Source organism: Pleurodeles waltl, chromosome 6 (genome assembly GCF_031143425.1).
Source record: "Pleurodeles waltl isolate 20211129_DDA chromosome 6, aPleWal1.hap1.20221129, whole genome shotgun sequence".
Classification (NCBI taxonomy): domain Eukaryota; kingdom Metazoa; phylum Chordata; class Amphibia; order Caudata; family Salamandridae; genus Pleurodeles; species Pleurodeles waltl.
The window spans coordinates 32,623,828-32,638,874 of NC_090445.1; positions in this window are offsets into that span (position 1 = coordinate 32,623,828).

The following is a 15,047-nucleotide window of genomic DNA, read 5'->3' on the forward strand; positions in this document are numbered from 1 at the left end:
GTAGCCATGCTGGCGGACAGCGGCGCACTGGCGCTGCTTTCACCTGCACCGCCCCGCCAGAAGGACGCCGCCAGCTGTATTAAGACCATTAATATGGCCTAGCGGTGTCCTGCTGGCGGGGCACTGCCAGCGGTAGCAGCGCCCCTTCCCTGCCGAACGACCTCCTTGCCGGACAAGGTAAGTCAGGTGTCCGACAGGGGAGGGTGGGGGGTGTTGTGTGTGATTTTGTGGTGTCTGCGTGTGTGAATGAATGCATGTGTGCAGGTGTGTATGCGACTGAGTGTTGTGGTGTATGCATGGTTGTATGCGTGTAAGTGAATGCGTGTATGAATATTGAAGTGAGTGCATGTCTGCATGTCATTGTGTATGGATGTTTGTGTGTATGCGTGCCTGAATGCATGTAAGTATGTGTGCGTGAATTGGTGTATGGAAGTATAAGTGAATGGGTGTATGCGTGGTGGATGTGGAGGGGTGAGGGGGGCTGTGACTGTGGAAGGGTGGGGGGAGTCAAGTGCTTGCTGGGGGGAGCCATCTACCGGTGAGAGGGAAGGAATTCCTTGTCACCGGTAGCCCTACTGCCATGGTTTTCATGGCGGTGCTACCGCCATGGAAACCATGGCGGTAGGCAGGGTCATAGTGCCGCCAGTGGTCTGCTGTGGACCGCTGGGTTGGAGATGTACATCTCCGGCCCGGCGGTACAAGTGGAGATGTGGCGGTCAAAGACCGCCAGGGTCATAAAGAGGGCCATAGTCCTTTAGCCACATTGGTGGATTCCTTTGTCTCTCAGACCTCTTTGTTCTTTCCTTGTCCTCTGAGCAGCCATCACTATCTTTCTAAATTTCCTGTTGAACTCTTCCTTTTTATGGAACCAACATCCTGATATTCCACTTCTCATTGCCCTCCAGCAGCACAGTATTACCAAAAACCTTCACAATTTTCTTGGACTCGGAAAATTTATATTCCCCTTTTTTAACTTTAGTGCCCAATTTTACTCGTACATATTCTCACACTCTCAATCGATAAGGAGATTTGTTGATATTCTTTTTATGTCTTTCACAATATTTTTATTGTTTCTCTTTAATGATCCTTGAAACGTCACTCAAATCACAACTTACATTCCTTTCTCCTTTCATCCATACCAGAGAAGAAATTGTTGTTGGTCTCCTCCCTCATATTAATATGAAAGGAGATTCTTCAGTCACAGAGTGTGGAGTACATTTGTAAATCCACAACATGTTCCTAAAATAATCTTTCCAATCCAATCCACTCTTAATGGCCATCTGCAAACACTCCCCTAGCGCTCTGTTAAATCTTTCAACCAATCCATTCTCATGAGGATGATAGAGGGCCGTCCTATGATGCCGTATGTCAAGTAGTTAAAAAAACTCTTCAATCTTCAGCTAAGTAAATTGAAGACCATTATCCATAACAATCTCTTCAGGAATGCCTTCCCTTGCAAAAATGTCTCTACAAAAATTAATCACATCATCTGACCTGATGTCATTAATGATACGAATCTCTGGCCATTTGCAGAAATAACCATTACTATGGCAAACTTGCTTCTCAAATCAGGAGGACTAAATGGGCCCCAAATATCCATACCAATCTTTCTCCAGGCACCCTTCGTACACTTAATGGGCATTATGGGTGACTCTTTAAGCACCCAAGACTTGTCACCATTCCAACAACTTTCGCAATTTCTTACAAACCTGTCTATGTCCCTGTCCATTCCTGGCCACTTAAAATCTGTTTGTGCCTTACACTCCATTGCTGACATTCCTCTATTAAAGCACAAACCGCACCCCCAGGGATCTGTACAGAAGAATTATGGTCTTCCACAAGCTGATTAACACAAATTTGGGATTCCTGTAGTAACGTAATTAATCTTTCTCAAACAGAAACTGGCACTACTAATCTTTCCCCTCTGTACACTATATCATCAACCCCAGACAACTCTGTCCACACCAATTTGTATTTTCCCAGTAAATCAAAAGTAAAAAGTCTTTGTCTGTTGGTCTAGGGGCACATTCAATGGCTTGTAGTAATTTAAATTTAGGTTTATTGCCATCAGGTCCAATGATGTGGCTAAGATATTCCACTTGTGGCACAGCAAATTTACATTTCTTTATGGCAATTGTGAGCCCTGAGTCTTGCAATGTCTTCAGTACCTGCGACAATATGTAATCATGCTCTTGCTGATCTCTTCCTTACACTAAAATATAATCTTGAAACACAGTCACTCGTTCTTTGCCCATCAAAATCTTTTGCATTACACAATGAAACACTGCACTGGAAGATGCCAGACCAAATGGCATTGTAAGATATCTAAATGCCCCTTGTGGTGTTACAAACAATGTTAAATGTCTACTGTCAGGGTGCAAGGCAATCTGATGATATGCTTTGGATAGATCTAATGTGGTAAAACATTTGGGGGGTCATTACAACATTGGCGGTAAAAGCCGCTTACCGCCGTGCAGAAGACCACCAACATACCGCCGCGGCCACGGAATTCCACCACAGGCATTATGACCCACAGCTCGGAATCCGCCAAAATCCAGACACCCACACAAGTCCGCCACACCAAAGGTCAGTGATAAACTGGGGATAACAAAACCTCAACCGTCACACCAACAGGAATACGCCCACACTATCACGACCCACGAATCCACGCAGCGGTCTTTCAACCTTGGTATTCCATTGGCGGTACACACCGCTGCGCTCAAAATACACACACATTTACGAAACACTACCACATTGGACAATTCCAAATACACACACCTGATATACATACACACACCACTCCCACACATCCAATACAATATAAAACACACACCCACATCACCCACAAACCCCACGACCAAAATCCCGAAAGAAGGCCAGAGAGAGATACTACAATCTACAAACAAGCATCCACAGGCACACAACACCATCACCCACATAACATCCACGCACCCCACACAACACACCACTAAATATCACCCCACATATCACAACACACTTTCCCCACACATCACCCACACCACCCCATGGCACGGCAAAGACACCCCAGGTTCTCTGAGGAGGAGCTCAGGGTCATGGTGGAGGAAATCATCCGGGTAGAGCCACAGCTATTCGGATCACAGGTGCAGCACACCTCCATTGCTAGGAAGATGGAGCTATGGCGCAGAATAGTGGATAGGGTCAACTCAGTGGGACAGCACTCAAGAAATAGGGATGACATCAGGAAGAGGTGGAACGACCTACGGGGGAAGGTGCGTTCCGTGGTCTCAAGACACCACATCGTGGTACAGAAGACTGGCAGCGGACCGCCACCTCCTCCCCCACAACTAACAACATGGGAGGAGCAGGTCTTAGCGATTCTGCATCCTGAGGGCCTCGAAGGAGTAGCTGGAGGAATGGACTCTGGTAAGTCAAACCTTAACTACCTTATACCCCACCCTTCCTGCATGCTATCACATACCCCCACCCTCGACCTCACCCCCATCACTCCAACTCCTCACACATGTCCCACTATCACAAACCACACATCCCAACACCAAGTCCTGCATGCAACACCAATGCATGGCCACGGCACATACCCATACACCCCCCTAAACCATCATCACACAAGGTCCCACACAGGAACGCAAGCACTGTGGTACACGGTCACCCACCCATTGCACACCATGGTACACACAGATGCAATAATCATGCTTTTACACCCCTGCAAGATCCCTACCCAAGGTCACCGCACAGGAAGGTCCACACATGTCCACACCACCAACAGAAGAGGCCCACAGAGATGACAGCAGCTCTGTCCAACTGGATCTAGATGACGAGCCCAGCCCATCTGGGACCTCGGGACAGTCGGTTCCCCTCACACAGTCACAGGCCACCACAGAGCTTCCCCCCTCTGGAAACACCGGCACAGCACCCACCCAGCGGGCCCATACCTCTGTCCCCAGGACAAGTCAATCAGCAGTGTGTCAACCACTACAGGGAACCCTGGCTAACCCACCACCCCAATAACAACAGGGACCTGGGGGCAGTGATAGTGGGCACACCGTTCAGGGGACAGAGGCCCAGGAACACAGGGGAACTGGAAGGGCTGCAATGCGACAGGGGGAGGACAGGCCCAGGGAACCCACTCTCCACGAGGCCCTCTCCAACATCATGGGAGCATACCATCATTCCCAGGAGACGATGGCAACGGTACTGGCCAAGTTTCAGGAGACCCAGCGGCTGCAGGAGGAACAGTATTTGGGCTTCAGGGAGGAACTCAGATCCATCAATTCCACCCTGGGCACCATCGTAGGGGTGCTGAAGGAAGTCCTCAACACCAGGAGGGACACTGTGGCACAACAAGGGGCCCATGACACTAGCCTGGACGATGAACTGCCCACCACCTCCGCTGGCGCTAGTGGACAGGAGGCACCACCACAGGACCACCACACCAGCACCCCACCCCCTGCAGATGGAGAACCACCCCACAAACAGTCCCTGAGATCCAGGACAAAGACAGAGAACGATGCAAAGAAAAGAAATGAGACCGCCCTGAATGTCATCCTTTTGTCCCACCTTGTCACCCTGTCCATCCTCAAACTGCCCCAGCTCCACTTCCTATGCCCCATTGGACAATGCACCTGTGAAACAAATAGACTGGACTCTGCCATGGACATTCCTCCACCATCACCCCTCACCATTTTACAGCATTCTCCAATATTGAGCACCAAAATTAACACCCTTAAAGCACAAAACAATCTGGAGTCTGTCTGTGATTTCGAAATAGTGTATTAGCAATTACAATGACAAAATGCTCTTTTAATTGTAATGTCAACATACCTATGTCACACAGCTCTAGTCCATGAGGAAACAAAGCAGATGTCACACAGTGGGACCCACATCTGTGAAATCGTAAGGGAAAGTGAAAACTCAGTGACCATACACTGGGTGAAAAGGACAGACAGTAGAGAGGTAGTAGTGTTAAATTACATGTAGTAGGCAGGTTTGTCTTCTTACCTGTGCCTCACTGGAAGTATTGCAGGATAACCGAGTTCCTGTTGTCGATGTCCTCTTCTTCTGCTTCCTCGTCTTCACTGTCCACAGGCTCCACAGCTGCCACAACACCTCCATCTGGACCATCCTCCTGCAGAAAAGGCACCTGTCGTCGCAAAGCTAAGTTGTGAAGCATACAGCAGGCCACGATGACGTGGCATACCTTCTTTAGTGAATAGAATAGGGAACCACCTGTCATATGGGGGCACCTGAACCTGGCCTTCAGGAGGCCGAAGGTCCTCTCTATAATCCTCCTAGTTCGCCCATGGGCCTCATTGTAGCGTTCCTCTGCCCTTGTCCTGGGATTCCTCACTGGGGTCAGTAGCCATGACATGTTGGGGTACCCAGAGTCACCTGCAAATGTCGAGGGACAACTGTTAGACACACACTAACCTGTAGGGATATACTCAGACCCAGACAACTATTCCCACTGATTTTGTTCCAGGTGCTCACCTAATAGCCACACACAGTGCCTCTGGAGTTGACCCATCACATAAGGGATGCTGCTATTCTGCAGGATGTAAGCGTCATGCACTGAGCCAGGGAATTTGGCATTAACATGAGAGATGTACTGGTCTGCCAAACACACCATCTGCACATTCATCGAATGATAACTCTTCCGGTTTCTGTACACCTGTTCACTCCTGCGGGGGGTGGACCAAGGCCACATGTGTCCCATCAACGGCACCTATGATGTTGGGGATATGTCCCAGGGCATAGAAGTCACATTTCACTGTAGGCAAATCCTCCACCTGAGGGAAAACGATGTAGCTCCGCATGTGTTTCAGCAGGGCAGACAACACTCTGGACAACACGTTGTAAAACATAGGCTGGGACATTCCTGATGCTATGGCCACTGTAGTTTGAAAAGACCCACTTGCTAGGAAATGGAGTACTGACAGCACCTGCACTTGAGGGGTTTCCTGTGGGATGGTGGACAGCTGACATCAGGTCTGGCTCCAACTGGGCACACAGTTCCAGGATTGTGGCACGATCAAGCCTGTAGGTGATGATTACATGTCTTTCCTCCATTGTCGACAGGTCCACCAGCGGTCTGTACAACGGACGATGCCGCCATCTCCTCACATGTCCCAGCGGACGGTGCCTATGAAGGACAACAACGAGCACAGAGTCAAACCACTCAGAGGTACGTACACACAGCTTACACAGAACACAATACATAATCCGAAATTAGCATGTATGAGTGTTGAGGCAAGGCCTAGGTATGTGTGACACAGTTAAAAATAGAGCCATGTGGCCCCCTGAAATGGCGGCTGCCTGACCTGTAAAGTGGGACAATAGGATATGAGGTAACTGCGCTGGCGTTGTACACCGTTGCGGTAGGCGGTCGCGGCGCAATTCTGCATTGGTTAGCATTGGACCCTATGGGTCCCAGGAGCCAATGACGATGTACGCCGGCAGTGATGTTACGCACTGCCGCGCGCATCACCGCCATTTTCTATCTGTTCAATCACTCAATACCTGATCGTCGACAGGAGAGGACCTACACTGCAAGTGCTGCTGTGACCTCAGTCTGGAAGAGACAATGGCTCGTGCGTCTGGGGAAAGGGCCCCTGGCTTCACATTGGAAGCTCGCGGAGAAACTCGTGGATGGGGTCCTCCCCAGTGCACGCTACTCTACGGTCCTCCAGACAAACAGGTAAGTACACTGGGAGCATGCTGTATGGGCTATGCCTGTGTGGAGTGGGGTGGATGAAAGATAGGGGGGGGGAGAATGAGGCGTGCATGAAACGACGGTGAGTGCATGTGCCACATGGCAAGGGTAGGGATGCGGGCCAATGACTGTGACAGTGCAGTTGGTAATACCTTCTCTTTTTCCCCTGTACAATTCCTGTAGGTCAGCGCCCACCAGAAGAAGGATATTTGGCGTGCCATCGCCAAGGACATCTGGACCCTGGGGGTCTATCACAGATGGAGCACCCACTGCCGTAAGAGATGGGAGGACATTTGCCGCTGGAGCAAGAAGACGGCGGAGGCCCAGCTGGGGATGGCCTCCCAACGTGGGAGGGGTGCCCGTCGCACCATGACCCCCCTGATGTTCAGGATCCTGGCGGTGGCGTACCCGGAGTTGGATGGGCAATTGAGGGCATCACAGCAGCAACAAGGGGGTGAGTACACTCTCATTCTGCTGATTCAGCGCGCAGTGGAGGTGTCTGGGTGGGGGAGGTGGGCTGTGGGTTCCCCTAGGCCAGGGCGAGTGTGCTAGTTAGGTCCCCTTTTTCAGACAGGGCCTGTGGCACCCCACCCTACCTGGATACAGTGCCAACTACACCTAGTCAGGCTCCTGTGACATCCATGTGTGCAGATGTCGGCCATAGCCTTGTAGGCCATGTCCCAGGGATTGCATAGTGGACCCCAAGCGCGCGGCGTAGTGCAGGGGGCTTCTGTGTCTGTCGTGTCCGCCAACGGTAGCGGTAATGCATGGACTCAACATGTCTTTCTTCTGTCGTCCCCCCCCTTTTCGTGGTCTCCCTGTTCTTGTGTGCATTAGCATCATCAGGCGGAGGAGCAGTGGCACCGGAGCAGGAGGGACCTGCATCCCACATGGCCCTAGAGGGCGACACTACGGAGTCTGATTTCACCAGTGGGACGGAGAGCAAGGGGAGCTCCACGGCGGGGACAGGAGCTGACACCAGTGATACGGACTCGTCCTCTCCTGGGAGCTCCCTTGTGGTGGCGGGCCCATCTGTGCCCCCCCATCTACAAGTACAGCCGCCATCCCCACTTCCAGCACCGCCCTCCCAGCAGCCCCTCAGCCTTTGCCCCGTGCCCGCTCACCCAGGAGGGTGGGCATCTCCTTTGGCACAGGCACCTCAGGCCCTGCCCCAGTCACCCCTGCTGCCCTCAGTGAGGAGGCCATTGACCTCCTCAGGTCCCTCACTGTTGGGCAGACTACCATTTTGAATGCCATCCAGGGTGTAGAGAGGCAGTTGCAACAAACCAATGCATTCCTGGAGGGCATTCATTCTGGTCAGGCAGCCCTTCAGCGAGCTTTTCAGACTCTGGCCTCAGCACTGATGGCAGCCATTGTCCCTGTCTCTAGCCCCCCCCCCTCCAACTTCCTCCACCCAGACCCACACCCCTGTACCTCAGCCTACCCCAAGCACACCATCAGACCAGCATGCACACACCCCAACACACAAAGGAAGCTCAGGCAAACATAAGCACCACACATCCCACAGGCACTCACGCAAACATCACACACATGCAGACATAGCAACATCCACTGCCTCCACTGTGTCCCCCTCCTCCTCGTCTCCCTCCTCCCTCCCAGTCTTGTCTCCACTCACACCTGCATGCACTACATCTACAGCCACTACTTCCATCACCAGCACACACACCACCACACCCCGCTCACGTGCAGTCACCACCCCCACTATCATTCACACATCCCCTGTGTCCTCACCCTGTGTGTCTGTGACGCCACCTCCCAAGGTACACAAACGCAGGCACACACCCACCCAACAGCCATCCACCTCACGACAGCCTCCAGCGCATGCACCTTCACCCAAAGTCACCAAACGTACAACTCCTACAACCGCAACCTCTTCCTCCACTCCCAAACCCCCTCCAGCTACCCATCCCAGTGTTCTCAAGAAACTTTTCCTGTCCACCCTTGACCTCTTTCCCTCACCTCCCCCACCCAGTCAGTCTCCTAGGGCCCGACTCTCCAGGTCCCAACCTACTACCTGAGCCACGACATCGGCGGGATCAGTGGTGCCAGTAGTCACCGGATTCTGGAGTGCACCAGACAGCAGGGCAGCCAGTGTGGCAAGGAGCCACAGCACGGACAGTCCCCCACCTGTCAAGCATCAAAAGTTGCCCAATGCCCGGCGGTAGAGGGGGAAGACACCAGCCACCAAAGCCGCTCCCAGGGGTACAGATGGGAGTGTGGAGTCAGCTGCGACACCTTCCAAGGTGGGGAAGGGGCACAAGAAACCCGGCAAGTCTGGGAAGATCGGCACGGCGGAGAAGACCGCCATCAGCCCCGCTGCCCAGGAGAAGACCGCCATCAGCCCCGTTGCCCAGGAGGCGACCGCCATCAGCCCCGCTGCCCAGGAGGCAACCGCCATCAGCCCGGCTGCCCAGGAGGCGACCGCCATCCGCCCGCTGCCCAGGAGGCGACCGCCATCAGCCCCGATGCCCAGGAGGCGACCGCCATCAGCACCGCCTGCAGCAGCCCCGATGGCCCAGACAGGACTGCCACCACCAGCCCTGCTGGCTCAGGCGGGACTGCCAGCAACAGCCCCGCTGGCCAGGAGGCGACAGCCAGCAGTAGGCCCGCAGGCCCAGACAGGACCGCCAGCACCAGCCCCGCTGGCCCAGACAGGACTGCCACCACCAGTCCCGCTGGCCAAGACAGGACCGCCAGCACCAGCCCTGTTGGCCAGGAGGCGACTGCCAGCACCAGCCCCGCTGGCCCAGACAGGACCGCCAGAACCAGCCCCGCTGGCCAGGAGGGGACCGCCAGCACCAGCCCCGCTGGCCAGGAGGCGACCGCCAGCAGCAGCCCCGCAGGCCGAGACAGGACCGCCAGCAGCTGAGTCGCTGCCAAGGACACCGCCGCCACAAGCACCGCTGCAAAGGACACCACCGCCACAAGCACCGCTGCAAAGGACACCACCGCCACAAGCACCGCTGCAAAGGACACCGCCGCCACAAGCACCGCTGCCAATGACACCGCCGCCACAAGCACCGCTGTAAAGGACACCGCCGCCGCAAGCACCGCTGAACAGGACACCGCTGCCACAAGCACCGCTGGCCCATGAGCGCCAAGAGCACTGACGCCACTGAGTCCGCCACAAGCAGGATGAAGCACTCTGGGCACAAAGCCCCCTCCAGAACCAGTGGAGTATCACATCCACTACCTCAGTCCTTGGCAGGATGAAGCACTCTGAGCACAAAGTCCCCTCCAGAACCAGTGGAGATTTACATCCACTACCTCAGTCCTTGGCAGGATGAAGCACTCTGGGCACAAAGCCCCCTCCAGAACCAGTGGAGAAAGGCATCCACAACCTCAGTCCTTGGCAGGATGAAGCACTCTGGGCACAAAGCCCCCTCCAGAACCAGTGGAGAAAGGCATCCACAACCTTAGTCCTTGGCAGGATGAAGCCCTCTGGGCACACAGCCCCCTCCAGAACCAGTGGAGACTGTTATCCACTTAAGAGACTGTGGCTTTGCACTCCCCAGGATTGAACAGTGGGCAAACACCCACTGTAGAGACTTGAGAGACTGTGGCTTTGCACTCCCCAGGATTGAACAGTGGGCAAACCACCCACTGTAGAGACTTGAGAGACTGTGGCTTTGCACTCCCCAGGATTGAACAGGGGGCATGTGGCCCCCTTGTGGATTTGGCGTAGTGCACTCAACCGGCTGAGATGCCCCCCTTTCCCTTCCCCCTGAGGTGCCTGTTTTATTTCTATCTGATGCCCCTGCAGTGTTCTCTCCGTCATGTTCGGGTACCTTGTGTGGGCCTCGACCATGCGGTGTGGGCCCAGTGTTCCACAGACTTAAATGGAGCAATTCCTGGACTTCTATTCTTGGTGTATATATTTGTTAATAGTGTATATATATTTTTGCATACTGGATTTTAATAGATTACAATGGTTACACTCATTTCCTTTTGTCTTTGCATTCTTCCGGAGTGGGGTTGGGGGGTGTAACTGTAATGTATCATGCTGTATTAGTGTGTGTGTTGTAGTGGGTGAGGGTGGGGATGGGGGTGTTGCATATTGCGTGTGTGTGTGTCCCTGTTTTTTCCCTCCCCTGTGTCGTAGGTGCAGTACTCACCATGGTCTTCGCCGCCGGCGTTCGTGCTCCTGGTAGAGGAGCAAGAAGATAAAGGCTGGGAAAATGTGAAGCTCTGGTTCCATGGCGTCCTGGTTCCTCGTGGGGTGTGTAGAGGTGAGCGTTTTCCCTTCCAGTCCAGTTTCCGACGTGTTTTTGTTCGCAGTGAATCCGCCTCAGAAAAGATGGCGGATTGGTAGGTTGTGATACTGTGGGCGGTACATTGTCCTCCGCCTGTCTGTTGGCGGTGACCACTGCGCTGTTTGTTTGTACCGCCGTGGCGGTCGGAGTGTTAAAGTGGCTGTCTTTGTTGGCGGTTTCCACCACGGTCGTAATTCAAATTTTTTTACCGCCGGACTGTTGGCGGTTTTAGCGCAGCTTTAACACCGACCGCCAGGGTTGTAATGACCACCTTGGTCTCTTCCATCATACTTAACATAATGTTTATGTTGGGCAAAGGATGGTGGTCTATCCATATACAAACATTCAGGTCACGTAAATCAACACACATGCAAACCCTTCCATCAGATTTCCACACCAATACAATAGGCCTTAACCATTCTGACACATCTATAGGTTCAATAGTATATGGGGAACAGGAGTCTGCCCACATATCCAGAATTATACCTGATATTGCTATTTTACATTTAGGAGGATTATGCACATCGTCAACGTTTATAATTTGCCATTGTGTTGGTAGATCTGATAAATTCTCACTTTGGAATTTACGTCTTTCTACCACTACATCTTATTTTTTACTGTAATGCTCATCTAAAGCACTAGAACCCTTTCATACACTTCTTGACCCTTATCATCTTATCTTACCAGTACTGTAATCACTTGCCAACATATTGTCGGGATATAGGGGGTCATTCTGACCCTGGCGGTCTTTGACCGCCAGGGCGGAGGACCGCGGGAGCACCGCCGACAGGCCGGCGGTGCTCCAATGGGGATTCCGACCGCGGCGGTAAAGCCGCGGTCGGACCGGCACCACTGGCGGGGTCCCGCCAGTGTACCGCGGCCCCATTGAATCCTCCGCGGCGGCGCAGCTTGCTGCACCGCCGCGGGGATTCCGACCCCCCCTACCGCCATCCAGATCCCGGCGGTCGGACCGCCGAGATCTGGATGGCGGTAGGGGGGGTCGCGGGGCCCCTGGGGGCCCCTGCAGTGCCCATGCCACTGGCATGGGCATTGCAGGGGCCCCCGTAAGAGGGCCCCTACATGTATTTCACTGTCTGCTGCGCAGACAGTGAAATACGCGACGGGTGCAACTGCACCCGTCGCACAGCTTCCACTCCGCCGGCTCAATTCCGAGCCGGCTTCATCGTGGAAGCCTCTTTCCCGCTGGGCTGGCTGGCGGTCTGAAGGCGACCGCCCGCCAGCCCAGCGGGAAAGTCAGAATTACCGCCGCGGTCTTTCGACCGCGGAACGGTAACCTGACGGCGGGACTTTGGCGGGCGGCCTCCGCCGCCCGCCAAGGTCAGAATGAGGGCCATAGTGTTATACCCAGAAGTGTGTATAATCATAGGACCGCACCAGACTTACTACACACCCATATCCTCTCATATATCCAACCATTGTTTCAGTGGATTCCAAAATCTATTTCTCTTACTGTTCTCCCTCGTATCTAACTTCAAATTGTACATTAAGGAATCTTACCAGTCTGAAAAAGTAGGAGGGGAAACACTGATCCATTTTTTACAAATCTCTCTCCTTGCCACAAGCATCATGTAGAAAAGCAATTTAGAGCCATCCCTATTGATTTTCGATGGTTTGTGCAAACATCCAAAAACACTACCGGGGTGCTTACCTTAGAGCTTGTGGGGAGTATTTTGCTGATTGCTTCACCAACTTCTTACCAAAACTTACTGAGCTGTGGATATTCCACAAACATGTGTAGATCATCTGCAGACACCCACACTTTTTGCTTCAGACCATGTTGCCCTGATCCAGTCTGGAGAGCTTTGCTGGTGTCCAAAAGGCTCTATGAATTTAGAACAAATGATTTCTTCTTAAAGCAGCCGGTTTAACTGTGTTATACAAAAGTGTAAAAGATACTTGCCAGAAGTCTTTTTGCTGAAGCTCCGGCAAGCATTCTTTGCATGACTCTTCCGGAAGGGTGAGTAAGTTTTGTTAGAGTACAAGGTGTAGTCTCTGGACTGCAGATGACAAACTTGCCACAAATCTCGCAACCCCATTTACTGTAACCATTGAGCACCTTTGCTTGAGATCTTCCCCGCTTCCCCATGGTGAGATGCAGTTCGGTCCATGTCATTATGGAGTACAAGTTTAAGGTTTCCTCCTAACAAAAGCAGTTTTTTGCTAGAGGTCATGGTTTCTGCTACTGCTCTGCGGATGTAGTGTTCTTGGCCCTTGTTTGCGGCGTAGATGGAGCCATGGATAATAGTGTAGTCCCTGACTTGCACTTTGTAAACTAACAACCGACCCCTAATTTCTGAGGGGTGGGCCTCCACCCTCCTCCTAAAAGATCTGGAAATGGCAATGGCTACTCCCGCAATCTTGTTGGCTGCTGAGGAGTGAAACTGCTATGGGTAGACCCGGAACTTAAGACAATGCCAGTCCTTTGATATTAAGTGTGTCTCCTGAGGAGGCAGATATCCACCTCTGTGTGCTCTAGGAATGATAGAATGGCCCTTCTCTTTTCTGGGTTATTGAGGCCCTTCACATTGAGTGTAATGATCCGTAACTTATTGTGTGTAGAAGTGTCGTCGTGTGAGCGCTATAGTGGTCCTACACCTGTGGTCTCCCTATGTATCTGGTGTGTGCTGCTGAAGTGTAAAGCCCAGGCATGGGAAGCGGTTGCTTGAGGATAATGCTCTGTAGAAAAACATGAGTACCCCCTCAAGCCCCCCCCATTTTCCCCACCCATCTAACACAAACATGAACAATGTCCCTGGATGGATCTGAGCTCGATCACAAGCTATCATCTTTCCAGTGGTGATCAAGCTTCAGGGTCCGTGGACAGAAGCAATCTTCTGATCATCATGCCTGCCCCCCACACACCCGCAGCACCCCCAAAGTCACCCAGAGTTCCCAATGTGGGCCCACTCTTGTCTCAAGTCATCTCCAGTGTGTCTGATTCGCCTGTTAGCTTCTCCAACACTGCTCTTCACTCCTGCACAATGGGTTTGAGGTCTGGTCGCAGGTCTCTAGTCAAGGGTGGGTACCACTGCCATCTGGAGAGCTTGGAGCTTTTGTGGTTCGTAGGGCTAGGTCAGTCGGCCGCATCCGTTTCCCTCTCAATTCCCAATAATTCACATGTGATGGTTAAAGAACAAATTTGATGCATCTTCCCCTCCCAGCGGAATATGATACGAAATGGATGACTGCAGGAGTAGAGGGCACCTTTCTCTCAAAGGTGAGAGGTTACAAGGTGAAAGTCCTTTCTCTTTTGTAGAGTTAGCACTGAGAGGTCCTGGTATAGCATCAGGTTATGACCTCTGAACTGCAGTGAATGAAGCTCTCTCACCTTGCGAAGTATCTGTTCTTTCAGATGGAAATCATGGATGCACGATACTGTTATACCAAGGCACACCACAAAAGTCCATTCCTTCTTGTAGTAGCAGTCAGAATTCCGATTCACTGTGAGTATATGGTAGCAATTTTATTCATCCGAATAATTCATAAAGGTAAAAGCCATCATGAGTCCAGAGATGCAACAGCCCCTGAGATAATAGGCCTACCAGGTGGAAAAGTATCAATTTTGTGTACTTTAGGGAGAATGTAAATACAGGGTGATTTTGGAGTAGGGTTGTACATATAGCGGTACTTAATGTCTGTTAGAAGACAACTGTCCCTCCAGTAACATAGTTTGTCATGTATCATCTGTAGGAAGTTGGCTCTGTATGTGCTATTTCAAAGTAAGAAATAGCATGCAGAGAGTCTAAGGGTTCCCCTTAGAGGTAAGATAGTGGCAAAAATAGATAATACTAATGCTCTATTTGTGGTAGTGTGGTCGAGCAGTAGGCTTATCAGAGGGTAGTGTTAAGCATTTGTTGTACATACACACAGGCAATAAATGAGGAACACACACTCAAAGACTTACTCCAGGCCAATAGGTTTTTATATTGAAAAATATATTTTCTTAGTTTATTTTAAGAACCACAGGTTCAAGAGTTACAAGTAGTACTTCAAATGAAAGGTATTTTACTCAGGTATTCTAGGAACTTTGAATAATCACAATA